This window comes from Schistocerca gregaria, chromosome 3 (assembly GCF_023897955.1).
Source record: "Schistocerca gregaria isolate iqSchGreg1 chromosome 3, iqSchGreg1.2, whole genome shotgun sequence".
NCBI lineage: Eukaryota > Metazoa > Arthropoda > Insecta > Orthoptera > Acrididae > Schistocerca > Schistocerca gregaria.
In genome coordinates this window covers 804,056,153-804,070,071 of record NC_064922.1, presented here as the reverse complement: position 1 = coordinate 804,070,071, position 13,919 = coordinate 804,056,153, and the positions used below count along the sequence as shown (strand labels likewise).

Sequence of the window (13,919 nt, the reverse complement as noted above, 5' to 3'; positions counted from 1 at the left end):
CTTCTTCAAATTAAGGCCTATGATATTAGTACACTTCTCTTGGCCAGGAGTGCCCTTCCTGCCAATACTAGTCTGCTTTTATGTCCTCCTTGCTTTGTCTGATGGGTTATTATGCTGCATAGGTATCAGAATTCCTTAACTTCGCCTACCACGTGATCATCAATCCTAATGTTAAGTTCCTCACTGTTCCCATTTCTGCGACTTCCCATTACTTACGTCTTTCTTTGATTTACTCTCAGTTCATTTCTGTACCCACTAGAATATTCATTCCATTCGCCAGATCCTGTTAACTGTTTTTCACTTTCACTGAGAATAGCAACGTCAACAGCGAATCTTATCTTGGTTATCCTTTCGCCATGTATTTTTATCCCACTCTTGAACGTTAATTTTATTTGCGTCATTGCTTCTTCGATGCGTAGACTGAAGAGTAGGGCATTTTGCACCATTTTACAATGTCGAATGCTTTTTCCAGATCAACAAATCCAGCGAACGTGTCTAAATTTTTCTGCAGTCCTATTAGTTATCTACATATAGCACTGGCTGTTGGGCACCTTTATAGATGAAAAACATCGTAACAAAAAAGGTAAAAAATTCGGAATACATGCAGCTGTTGTATGTGGCAGGCTAAACTTTCATTCTGTCAATTTTAATGTATCTGTTCGGCGTTTTGCTAGTAATAACACCACTTGGCATTTCTAAGATATCATTTCATACTTAGTACTCCTCATTTAGAATGAATGCGCATTCGGAATTGCAACGTGGGAGTGCCATCGAGATCTCAGTCCATATTCTACACTAATTAGATTGTTCATTCCATTCAACAGATCCTGTAATTCCTCTTCAGTTTCACTGAGGATAGCAGTGACACCTTACTAACATATTTTTCATAGAGGTGACAAAATAATTTTTTGTGTTGTTCATCCTCATGTAAATGGGGGGATGGGGAGGGAGGGAGAGAGAGAGAGAGAGAGAGAGAGAGAGAGAGAGAGAGAGAGAGAGAGAGACAGACAGAGATATCAGTCATTGGGTGGCTTGAAGATAGCAAGAGTCAGCTTGCTGTAATATCATACTATTTGGATGACGCAACCCTCTGAAAAGTGTCAACCTAATCTGTATCATAGTTTTGTAAATACAGCTATTAACTTTGTGCTGCGTGTATTTATCTAAATTGCATAAACAGGACTGTCACAAAGAGGTGAAAGTCTGTTTTGTTCAAGGCTTACTGCCAACAGAATTTTGTCTGAAATTGAAGTTATTAAGGAACTTGTCATCTGGGATATCGTCTTTGATTAGAAATTAAAACGTCGTGTGTGACGGGCTTAAACCCAACCCCGACTTAAATTTTGAATCAAAATCGTAAAGAGTGCCTACCAAAGACTTCCGGCATAAGAAACCATCCTCGTTCTTTCAACGGCATTGTCAAAGAGGATGAACGAGCAGACATACATTCTGGGCACTCTCTTGTCCTTGAGGAGGGAAACTGTTTTAAAAATGCGGAAGAATTAGCAATTATCAACCTCATGGGAATGAAGATGGCGATGGAAACCACTGAATTAAAGACACATAACGTGTTTCCATAGTACATACCGCCAGTAACTGGAACAGTGTCATGATGATCTCTCTATTGGCGAAAGATTTCAGATTAGTCCCCTGTTCAAATCTCCTGGAGGGACAGCCAAGATGGAGGCTATAATAATTTAATACATAATTTATTGGTATTGTTGACAATCTTACAAAAAGAAAGTTATACATTAGGGTACTAATTCATTGATTTCAAATATGTGCAACACAGAGTATTTTGCTTGACACCTGCATTGTAAAAACACTAAAAATTTAATTTCGTATAAACGTTGAAAGTTTTTTGGTCGTAGTTAAACTCGAGTTTATGCAAGGTTGCTCGATGCGAAATCAAGCACTCCGTCTTCTGGCTACAAGTGGCCCACCGGGACCATCCGACCACCGTGTCATCCTCGGTTGAGGACGCGGATAGGAGGGGCGTGTGGTCAGCACACCGCTCTCCCGGTCGTTATGATGGTTTTCTTTGACCGGAGCCGCTACTATTCGGTCGAGTAGCTCCTCAATTGGCATCAAATGGCTGAGTGCACCCCGAAGAATGGCAACAGCGCATGGCGTCCCGGATGGTCACCCATCCCAGTGCCGGCCACGCCCGACAGTGCTTAACTTGGGTGATCGGACGGAAACCGGTGTATCCGCTGCGGCAAGGCCGTTGCCTACGCGAAATCAAGATTAGCTGGAAAATAAAACAATTCGTCTGCGAATAAGCAATCCAATTTCAATGAAATATTCATATCCCATCTGACTGCAAACAAAATGACTCAGATTAAAATGTTGTCTCTGAATATTGCTAATACTTCTCTTTAGTCTTGCAACTGTCATAGCACATGAACATAAAAATTATCGTACCTGATTTTCTGGCAAAACTGATTGAAAATTCACAAGAAAGCACTTTAATATTCTACTAGTATTAAGCATCTAAACTGATGTAATATTAATTTCACACATACACTTTGATAATCACTGTGCCTAACAGCGAACATGAACTTGGCAATTAAATTATGAACATGCTAATTAAATTCGTTGGCCTACCTATCTGCACGGAACGCTCATCTGCTCTGCAGCCTTTCGATATTAGGAATAATAATGTAACTGTCAAAAATCAAATTTTATTTGCCCTACTTCCGATGTGCAGTGCAATTCGGTATGTTACCAGTTCTTATAAAATGCCTCTCAATACACAACTCGCGACGTGCAGTGCGAGTATACAAACAGAGTCATGAAAGTAAAAATTGCGACCGCCGTCGGAATGGAATGGGGCTGTAAATTATTCTGCACGCTGGTTCTCGTCGTCCAACTCGAGGATGATATCCTATCCTTTCTACGGTCAGACTCGTGCACTTAAGACCTGTTAAAGTGCATAAATAAAATACTCTCGTTGCTGCTGACCGACAAGTACAAACGTTAACCAGGGTATAGTTTAGGAGCCTGATACCGAATCAAATGCGTGTGTTAAGTTCATTAAAATTAATAAGTTTTTATTCATAGCTGACTACAGTTCACTGCTTTTATCTTCCAAACAGTTACGTGCAATTTTAATTTTTCCTCGAATTTCACGGTAAATGATGGCAGCCAAAACAGTTGCAGGGTAAATATTTATTAAAATTCTTGACCACGGTTTCGGTATATATAAATATACCTTCATAAGAAGTAAAATACCTGAATTGTTCATTCAACTGGCTCTGAGCACTATGGGACTTAACTTCTGAGGTCATCAGTCCCCTAGACTTAGAATTGCTTGAATCTAACTAACCTAAGGACATCACACACATCCATGCCCGAGGCACGATTCGAACGTGCGACCGTAGCAGTCGTCCGGTTCCGGACTGAAGCGCCTATAACGGCTCTGCCACAGTGGCCGGCTCTTACGGAGGCAGTTAAAAATTATCCGATACCGCAAACAACTAAGCAGGTACTGTCATTCGTTGGCCTCTGTAATTATTATAGACGGTTCGTGAAAGACATTGCGAAAATGGCCGGGCCATTGAACACGCTACTGAAGAAGGAGACGAAACTCCGTTGGGGATTTGAAAAATGGAAAGAAATATTTGTTTCATGTAGAGTATTGGTTTTTCCTGTTTTTAAGAAAGAGTTTGTCCTTTCGTGCGATGCTTCAAATAAGGCAATCGGTTGTGTTTTGTGACAGATGGTGGATGGTCAGGCACCTCCGGTAGCTTACGCGAAAAAGCAGTTAAAGAAGGCAGAGCATAATTACTCAACAACGGAGAAGGAGATGTTGGCGGCTATATATGGTGTCACATATTTTAGGTATTATCTTTATAGTAGGAAGTTTAAGGTCGTTACAGACCATGCCTCATTCAAATGGTTGCTTGGGTTGAAAGATCCATGTAGTAGATTAACTCACTGGGCATTAGTTAATTCGAGTACGAGGTACAGTAATCTATAAGTCAGGAAGATGACAGGCAAATGCAGATTCGTCAAGCCGCTGTGTAGCAATGTTAAGTAAGCTAGGGAAGAGCGTTCAAGAGTGGCAGCAGGCACATGAAAGAGGTATGGAGTTCCAGACATTTAAGTCACAACCACATTTCGTTATGCACGAGGGCTAGTTCTGTAGAGCAGTTAGTTACGTAGAACAACGACCATGTGTGGTAGTTCCAGAGGGTTTCCAGAAGGAAGTTGTGCAGCAAGTTCACGACCATATGTTGTCAGGTCATGGTGGGCGACGTGCGATTGACAGACGCGTAGCAGAGCAGTTTTGGTGAAGGAGCAGGAAGTGCGCAGTATGTTAAGCGCTGTGTGGCATGTGTGTAGAGGACTGACATTATGCATCATAAAGTTACATTGCAAAGGCTATCAGACGCATATAGTCCATTTTCTATGGTAGGGTTGTACATCCTCAGGTTATTTAACAAAACACCTGCAGGAAATAGGTACGTTCTCATGATCACCAATCATTTTTCTCATTTTTTGACAGCGTTAAAAAACAACTGGATTTCATGTTTGGAGTGCCGGAGACCATAATTACAGATGAAGGTACGAATTTTGTCTCGTACTTAATGAAACAACTATGTCGCGTTTTGCGTATAGAGAAATTACGGACGAGTCTGCTTCATCCGCAGACCAGTGAAAGAACGGAACGCGTGGAGAAGACAGTTGCGAAGATATTGAGCTATTATGCGGTTTCCAGACACGACGATTTGGACACCTATTTACCATAAGTACAGCGTGCCTATAATTCGAAAGTTCATATTGCATCGGGCTTGTCGCCATTTCAGGTGGTGTACAGCAAGAAAATGCCGTCTACCTTTGACTTTTTTATTCCTGAATTACGAGTAGATGGTGATTCGGTGACAAAGTTTTCCAGAAGAATAAGGGAAGTTTGGAGAAATGTGCAAAAGTCAAACATGAAGGTGCTAGAACGCCACGAACAACTGAGCAGAAGTATGGGCAAACTGCCACAATACCGTGTGGGGCAATGGGTAATAGTCACTAGTCCCTTTTCGTCAAAGGGAAAAATGAAGAAATTTTTAACAATACCATACCAGATAGTGGAAGTCAACTCAGTGGTCAACATGAAGATACAGTTCCCCACGAAAACATCTATTATACAAATCGGTCGCATAAAACAGTTTAAGAGAATGATTGAGGGGACATCTCAGTTGTCAGCAACCAACCAATAGGTGAAAGTTACAAAGGGTAAACAGAAGGAACCTGGAATTGAGCAACGTAAGGTGCATGACGTGCTTCATAGGTTAAGGTCGTGTAAGTCAGTTTTATAGTTGTTTTTTTGGCTTTTTTGGTTTAGTATATCAGGGAGTATATATTTTTTTGCCATACGGATAATTGTTGCTTTTTTGGGGGAGTTGGTAGATCTTCATGATTTATTAAGGATACTGTTTTTTTTTTTTTTTAGCTTCCCCCCATGAACCATGGACTTTGCCGTTGGTGGGGAGGCTTGCGTGCCTCAGCGATACAGATGGCCGTACCGTAGGTGCAACCACAACGGAGGGGTATCTGTTGAGAGACCAGACAAACGTGTGGTTCCTGAAGAGGGGTAGCAGCCTTTTCAGTAGTTGCAGGGGCAACAGTCTGGATGATTGACTGATCTGGCCTTGCAACATTAACGAAAACGGCGTTGCTGTGCTGGTACTGCGAACGGCTGAAACCAAGGGGAAACTACAGCCGTAATTTTTCCCGAGGACATGCAGCTTTACTGTATGATTAAATGATGATGGCATCCTCTTGGGTAAAATATTCCGGAGGTAAAATAGTCCCCCATTCGGATCTCCGGGCGGGGACTACTCAGGAGGATGTCGTTATCAGGAGAAAGAAAACTGGCGTTCTACGGATCGGAGCGTGGAATGTCAGATCCCTTAATCGGGCAGGTAGGTTAGAAAATTTAAAAAGGGAAATGGATAGGTTAAAGTTAGATATAGTGGGAATTAGTGAAGTTCGGTGGCAGGAGGAACAAGACTTCTGGTCAGGTGACTATAGGGTTATAAACACAAAATCAAATAGGGGTAATGCAGGAGTAGGTTTAATAATGAATAGGAAAATAGGAATGCGGGTAAGCTACTACAAACAGCATAGTGAACGCATTATTGTGGCCAAGATAGATACGAAGCCCACACCTACTACAGTAGTACAAATTTATATGCCAACTAGCTCTGCAGATGATGAAGAAATTGAAGAAATGTACGATGAAATAAAAGAAATTATTCAGATAGTGAAGGGAGACGAAAATTTAATAGTAATGGGTGACTGGAATTCGAGTGTAGGAAAAGGGAGAGAAGGAAACATAGTAGGTGAAAATGGATTGGGGCTAAGAAATGAAAGAGGAAGCCGCCTAGTAGAATTTTGCACAGAGCACAACTTAATCATAGCTAACACTTGGTTTAAGAATCATGAAAGAAGGTTGTATACGTGGAAGAACCCTGGAGATACTAAAAGGTATCAGATAGATTATATAATGGTAAGACAGAGATTTAGGAACCAGGTTTTAAGTTGTAAGACATTTCCAGGGGCAGATGTGAACTCTGACCACAATCTATTGGTTATGACCTGCAGATTAAAACTGAAGAAAAAGCAAAAATGTGGGAAATTAAGGAGATGGGACCTGGATAAACTGAAAGAACCAGAGGTTGTACAGAGTTTCAGGGAGAGCATAAGGGAACAATTGACAGGAATAGGGGAAAGAAATACAGTAGAAGAAGAATGGGTAGCTCTGAGGGATGTAGTAGTGAAGGCAGCAGAGGATAAAGTAGGTACAAAGACGAGGGCTAGTAGCAATCCTTGGGTAACAGAAGAAATATTGAATTTAATTGATGAAAGGAGAAAATATAAAAATGCAGTAAATGAAGCAGGCAAAAAGGAATACAAACGTCTCAAAAATGAGATCGACAGGAAGTGCAAAATGGCTAAACAGGGATGGCTAGAGGACAAATGTAAGGATGTAGAAGCTTATCTCACTAGGGGTAAGATAGATACTGCCTACAGGAAAATTAAAGAGACCTTTGGAGAGAAGAGAACCACTTGTATGAATACCAAGAGCTCAGATGGCAACCCAGTTCTAAGCAAAGAAGGGAAGGCAGAAAGGTGGAAGGAGTATATAGAAGGTTTATACAAGGGCGATGTACTTGAGGACAATATTATGGAAATAGAAGAGGATGTAGATGAAGACGAAATGGGAGATACGATACTGCGTGAAGAGTTTGACAGAGCACTGAAAGACCTGAGTCGAAACAAGGCCCCCGGAGTAGACAACATTCCATTAGAACTACTGACGGCCTTGGGAGAGCCAGTCATGACAAAACTCTACCAGCTGGTGAGCAAGATGTATGAGACAGGCGAAATACCCTCAGACTTCAAGAAGAATATAATAATTCCAATCCCAAAGAAAGCAGGTGCTGACAGATGTGAAAATTACCGAACTATCAGTTTAATAAGCCACGGCTGCAAAATACTAACGCGAATTCTTCACAGACGAATGGAAAAACTGGTAGATGCAGACCTCGGGGAAGATCAGTTTGGATTCCGTAGAAATGTTGGAACACGTGAGGCAATACTGACCTTACGACTTATCTTAGAAGAAAGATTAAGAAAAGGCAAACCTACGTTTCTAGCATTTGTAGACTTAGAGAAAGCTTTTGAAAATGTTGACTGGAATACTCTTTTTGAAATTCTAAAGGTGTCAGGGGTAAAATACAGGGAGCGAAAGGCTATTTTTAATTTGTACAGAAACCAGATGGCAGTAATAAGAGTCGAGGGGCATGAAAGGGAAGCAGTGGTTGGGAAAGGAGTGAGACAGGGTTGTAGCCTCTCCCCGATGTTATTCAATCTGTATATTGAGCAAGCAGTAAAGGAAACAAAAGAAAAATTTGGAGTAGGTATTAAAATTCATGGAGACGAAGTAAAAACTTTGAGGTTCTCCGATGACATTGTAATTCTGTCAGAGACGGCAAAGGACTTGGAAGAGCAGTTGAACGGAATGGACAGTGTCTTGAAAGGAGGATATAAGATGAACATTAACAAAAGCAAAACGAGGATAATGGAATGTAGTCAAACTAAATCGGGTGATACTGAGGGAATTAGATTAGGAAATGAGACACTTAAAGTAGTAAAGGAGTTTTGCTATTTAGGAAGTAAAATAACTGATGATGGTCGAAGTAGAGAGGATATAAAATGTAGACTGGCAATGGCAAGGAAAGCGTTTCTGAAGAAGAGAAATTTGTTAACATCGAATATAGATTTATGTATCAGGAAGTCGTTTCTGAAAGTATTTGTTTGGAGTGTAGCCATGTATGGAAGTGAAACATGGACGATAACTAGTTTGGACAAGAAGAGAATAGAAGCTTTCGAAATGTGGTGCTACAGAAGAATACTGAAGATAAGGTGGATAGATCACGTAACTAATGAGGAGGTATTGAATAGGATTGGGGAGAAGAGAAGTTTGTGGCACAACTTGACTAGAAGAAGGGATCGGTTGGTAGGACATGTTTTGAGGCATCAAGGGATCACAAATTTAGCATTGGAGGGCAGCGTGGAGGGTAAAAATCGTAGAGGGAGACCGAGAGATGAGTACACTAAGCAGATTCAGAAGGATGTAGGTTGCAGAAGGTACTGGGAGATGAAGCAGCTTGCACAGGATAGAGTGGCATGGAGAGCTGCATCAAACCAGTCTCAGGACTGAAGACAACAACAACAACACTGTTTTTTAGTGGATTGTGCACTCTTAGAAAGAGTGTGGGGAGGGGGGAGGGTTATAGAGTGATTTGTGATCTGTCCGAGTGGCCAAACACGGACGAATATGCGGTCATATGAAGCGAGTTCGTTTTCGGGGAAAGTAAGTGGGACGAGTTGTGGAAAGGAGTTTCTGCCAACCTGAACGTACTTTCAAAGGGTGGGTACGCATTGGTTATAGTCTGTATTCGCGTGGAAATTGTGTGGTTGAATTGCTAAGAAGGAGGCAGACCGGTAGGGTTGAAAAATGTCGGAAGTGGAATGTTCATTAATGCCACAACTTGTGATGTTGTCGGGAGGGAACCTCACTTTCTAGTTACGCTTACAAGCTCAGCTGTTATGACAGTGTCGCCGAATACGTTGTACTGACTAGAAGGATCTCTGAGGGTATTACCCGTTCAAATTTAACGTATTTAAATGGCACACTCACTCCGGAGCTTTTGTAGTCCTTGGACAGATTAATGGAGTACCAGCTAGGAAGAATAACCATGGAACAAATGTGGCAACATGTGCACTATGTCCGGGAAGAGCGGGAACACAAAAGTGTAGTGGTGAGCGTGTAGGCTAGTGGTTGTGGCGTGTTTCTAGCACGCTTTTGCGTACTATATTTCTGGGCATGATGCTGTGCCAACACACCAATACCAGTATAATGGTTGACTGGCATTGGTGGGGGAAACAATTAGTTTTAAGATCTTAATGAGTGTATAAGTGTATGATCACGGACACATAGTAGTAGTAAGGTGTGAGCGTAAATCCTGTATGGTGAATTCGGAGAATGTATATTATCAGAGGTGAGGTAGCTGAGTAGGAGCACGATGTTAAAGAGTGAAGACGAATTTTCTCAGCAGGAAGGAGGTATGCTTCGTCACGGAAAAGTACAAGCGTGGCTTTAGAGAATTCTTGTAAATTTTGCCCTTCTATTGCTGGAAGATAGCAGTTAATGGATCCATTGGCTCATTGGATGGCAGGAGCAGGCAATGTTGATGTTTTGCAAACGATTCTGCAAGGCTGCGGCCGAAGCGGGCAGAGGAAAGCTGACTTTATAATTACTAAAAGTGCTCAAATTGTCCAGTTCAGAGGAATTACGCCAGAGGCGCAGAGAAAAGACGTATAAATAAGCGAGCCCAGAGGCTCAAATTGGGCAGTCGTGCCACCATTTTGTCCGCGTCTAGAACCGGAGGGAATAACGATTCTTTAAGATGCATACCAACCACGACGACGTTCTGATGATGGACAGCGGCGGCCAACTGGTATGCTGAAGCTACCTTGAATCGCCGCTGCACGGACACGTCATAGCTGTGGTGAGGGGCATCGCACCCTGGAGCTGTACTGGCTCAAGGAGCGAGAGGCCAGCTAGCCTTTGCTCTCTGGGTGACTTCGTCCGGCTGACTGGTGGCTACCGTCCGCAGGGCTGAAGCCGGGGCGCGAACTCGCAGCCTCTCGTTAGCAGCGCTGTCTGCAGTCACTGAACGAGCTGCCCTGGGAGGGATGGTTGGAGCTGCTAAGGCTCGCTACAACTACGGCGATCGGCTGCTTCCCTTCGGGGCTCTGCATTAGGCCCTCGAGTCGCAGTTGAGGGATCAGTCAGCCATGTTCCGGGCTACAGGGTGCCGCTAACGCACGCGACGGCCACTAAGCCACGGCGTGAATAGTAGCACAATGGCCGCAAGGATGGGCGACCTGACGCTATCTATGTAGATACCGGCATTCGCACTGGCGCTGACACATGCACGCACATTGTGCGGCGCCATCGCTGAATTCACCAAAGGCCTCCTGTGTACGTTCGATGTAATGAAATCAGTGACACACTTGTCTGTGTTTCTCTGCACGCTTTGGCGTGATTCAATCCTCTCTCTCTAATCATACCTCGGGGAAGGGGGGGGGGGGGGTTATATCAATCGTATTAAAGATGCATACTGGAATGGGGTAAACCCGCGTTACGTCACATAACCGCCACCCATTTGAAACTGATAGCTCCATGAGGAGCGATCTGCTGTTCATCACTCGCTTGCCGCCGTCTTCCATCCCGCTCTTACCTAACGGTTCTAGGCGCTTCAGTCCGGAGCCGCGCGACTGCTTCGGTCGCAGGCTCGAATCCTGCCTCGGGCATCTTTTGATAAAGTTCTCAGACCTGGACAAAATTGCCATTGAAACTTGTTTCAACTATGGCAGTGCCATGAGCTTCATTATCAATTTTCTACAGAAAACTCCAACCATATGCAGTGTTCTAACAATAAGAAACTGCATAGTTACAATTATATGCATATATATATATATATATAAAAGAACCGAGTTACCTTAAAAGTTGGCTTTTATCATTGTTTCCTTAACATAATTCATCAGTATATTCCCTCAAAACATATTATTACAAAACCCTTTTTAAAAGGTGCTACCTCTACCATTCAGCAGGCCAGCTACCATCCTTTTCAAACGAAGTACATTGCGAGACTGACTAACACATACTGCTACTTTCTTCAAATAAAGTAACCTCTCTGATCAACTTCTATGGTCTCAAACACAGTTTTACAAAGAATATATCGATATTACAAAGTGAGTTAATTTATAAAATTTGCATCTTCATGTATATCTATGATCAAAATTTCTTGAAAATGGTCATGGCTAATACGACATCCCCTTTTTAACTTTTCACCATTAACTAGTGGCTACATGTCTTAAACTACTACATCATCTATGGCGAAAAAGCGACAGTTAACCCCTTTCTTTACCGCTTAATACGTTATGCTAATCAGTAAGGGCATAAATTGTCAAACGTTGTGTAGCTAGATGCTTCAGTTATTCGTAAATGATTCAGAACAAGTATGTTTTCTTACATTATGTTCATCACTATTTTAATATTCAAAGTAATGAGCATTCATGCATGTTTCGCTACTCTACATATCATTCGTCAACACACATACACATGTATACATAATTACATTCACTACCAGTGAGGTCCTCATGGTTCTTACCAGTCTATTCATCATCCTCTCCTATCAATTGGGACATGCATGTGCAGCAGTGATTTGATTCATTCGTCAGTTTCAGTCTTTCCAAACAACTCTGTTAAAGTGAATCCTGTAGAGGCCTGTGGAAGATTATTTATTATTTTTTGAAATGGGGCCAAATATTCTATTCTTTCAGTTTGTTTTGTCAGTGGCATATGTTGTAATGAACCTGTTCACTATTTTAAATACTCTCTCTATCGCACATGCTTCTGAGCGAAAGCGTGAAACTAGACTGTTCCTTCAAAAAAATTCTCCATTTACTGCTTGTGAAGCTGGAAGCGTTATTCGTTGTTATTGCTGTTGGTTTACAAGCTCTCGGTAAATAATGTTTTGTAAACCTCCTGATAATAAATGTGTTAGTCACTATTTAACTGCATACAAGCGAAAGTACTTATTAAATCATTATATAAAGCAATTATGTATTTTACTCAACTTCTAGGTTATGGTAGGTGTCCAGCTGCGTCCAGAGACACTAGTTTCAGGGGTTTAGTAGGAATAATGAGATTAATTTCTGTTAAACTCGATCGGTTTGGGGGTTTCGCCTTTTGATGAGTGACACATTTTTTTATGATTATGTGTACCCTGCGTGGGACATTAGGGAACTAACAGTGTTAAAGATCTTGTCTGTGCACTTTGATGCCCCGTAATGCTGTCACACGTGATGGATATATTTGATAAATAAATCAGTGTACGCATCAGGTAACCATACGCACCACTGGAACGACTCTGTTGTGCAATGATGCAGCAGCACCCCTTGATGCAGAGTGTGGTACTTACCCAACTCTTCACTATTGTCTTCTTGTAATCTGTGCTTTACATCCCGCTAACGTGCATCTTATTCCTGTAACATACTCATATTTCAACACATCCTTAAATAGTATGAACGGTAGGTGTCATCGTACATAATAACGCCAAATAGGAAGCTTGTTCTGTTAACTCACTGAACTCGCAAACCTGGTGGCAATCGTCAATGTGCATCTACTATGATATTCTGTTCTCCGTTTACGTATACTATTCAAAAACTGAATTCTTGTAAGGAAAGGCAGCAGCAGCCAATGTGATAGTGTAATAATACGCAGGCTAGTAGACTGGACTGGACTTGCTGTGCAAAACACTTTTCTGTGCTAACCCACAAACAGTACTGAAACTACCCAAACCGCCAAATGACTACCAAGACATCCAGTTCTGCTATAAACCAAGATCTCTCACATTCTGTCAGGACTCTACTTGTGAAACTAATCTACATACGGTATATTTTCCATAAGTTTTTCTGATTTGAAGTAAGCATTCTTCCATTCCTTGCAGTGATGCATCTGTGCTCAGATAAAAGTCTTGGTTCACATCAGGATGATATAACAGATTACAATTGAGTGGAACCTCTTCAACTGAGTCAAACTCTTTGCAATACTGCACTACCCACAACCATGTACTGTTTTTCCTCAGTATGTTTAGTATAGCATCAGTGTTCATCAATTGATTTGGCACAAACTTTATGAAAAAGGATGTTAATTATAAGACTATTATGAGTTCTATTTTGTGGTGCTGGAAATTTTTTTTATTGCATCGATCTTTCCTTTGTCTAGTACTATTCCTTCTGAGGAAATAATGTGACCAAAAATTTTTATTTTCTGATTTGGAAGCTGAGACTTTTGTAAGTACTGTGAGATTGTACTCTTTGGAGCTTTCTAACACTTCACTCAGCATTTCCAGGTGTTCTTTCCATGCTGTGATGGCAATCAAAACGTAATCCACATACACAGTCAGCCTACTTAGCAGCTCTGGGCCCAAGACTGTATCCAGGTCTGCTATGAACATTTGTGCACTGTCATTTTGTCTGACGGAAGGTATATGGCATTATTAACTTCTGCATGCACAAGTAAATGCTGTATACTTTTTGCTATCAGGATGGAGGGCTATCTGCCAGTATGAGGATGTAAATTTATACTAGTTAAGTACTTGATATTGTGAAACTGTAGCAATTGTTCATTTACATTTTCTGGATATATCCTAAGTGTTGTAGATTTGGCTGGCATCTAAAACGAGATAGACCTCGCCATTCAGGTTCTCAGTTGACAGAAGGGGGCTACAATGTGCTGACTGTGATAGTTAAATTACTTTCCAATTTATCATTACCATATT

At 41.6% G+C, this 13,919-nt stretch overlaps 1 pseudogene; it reads right to left on the bottom strand.

The window, feature by feature from the left end:
- Window positions 1–2,114: 2,114 nt before the first annotated feature.
- LOC126356568 (5S ribosomal RNA) lies at window positions 2,115–2,232 on the bottom strand (annotated as a pseudogene).
- Between the last annotated feature and the right edge of the window lie 11,687 nt (window positions 2,233–13,919).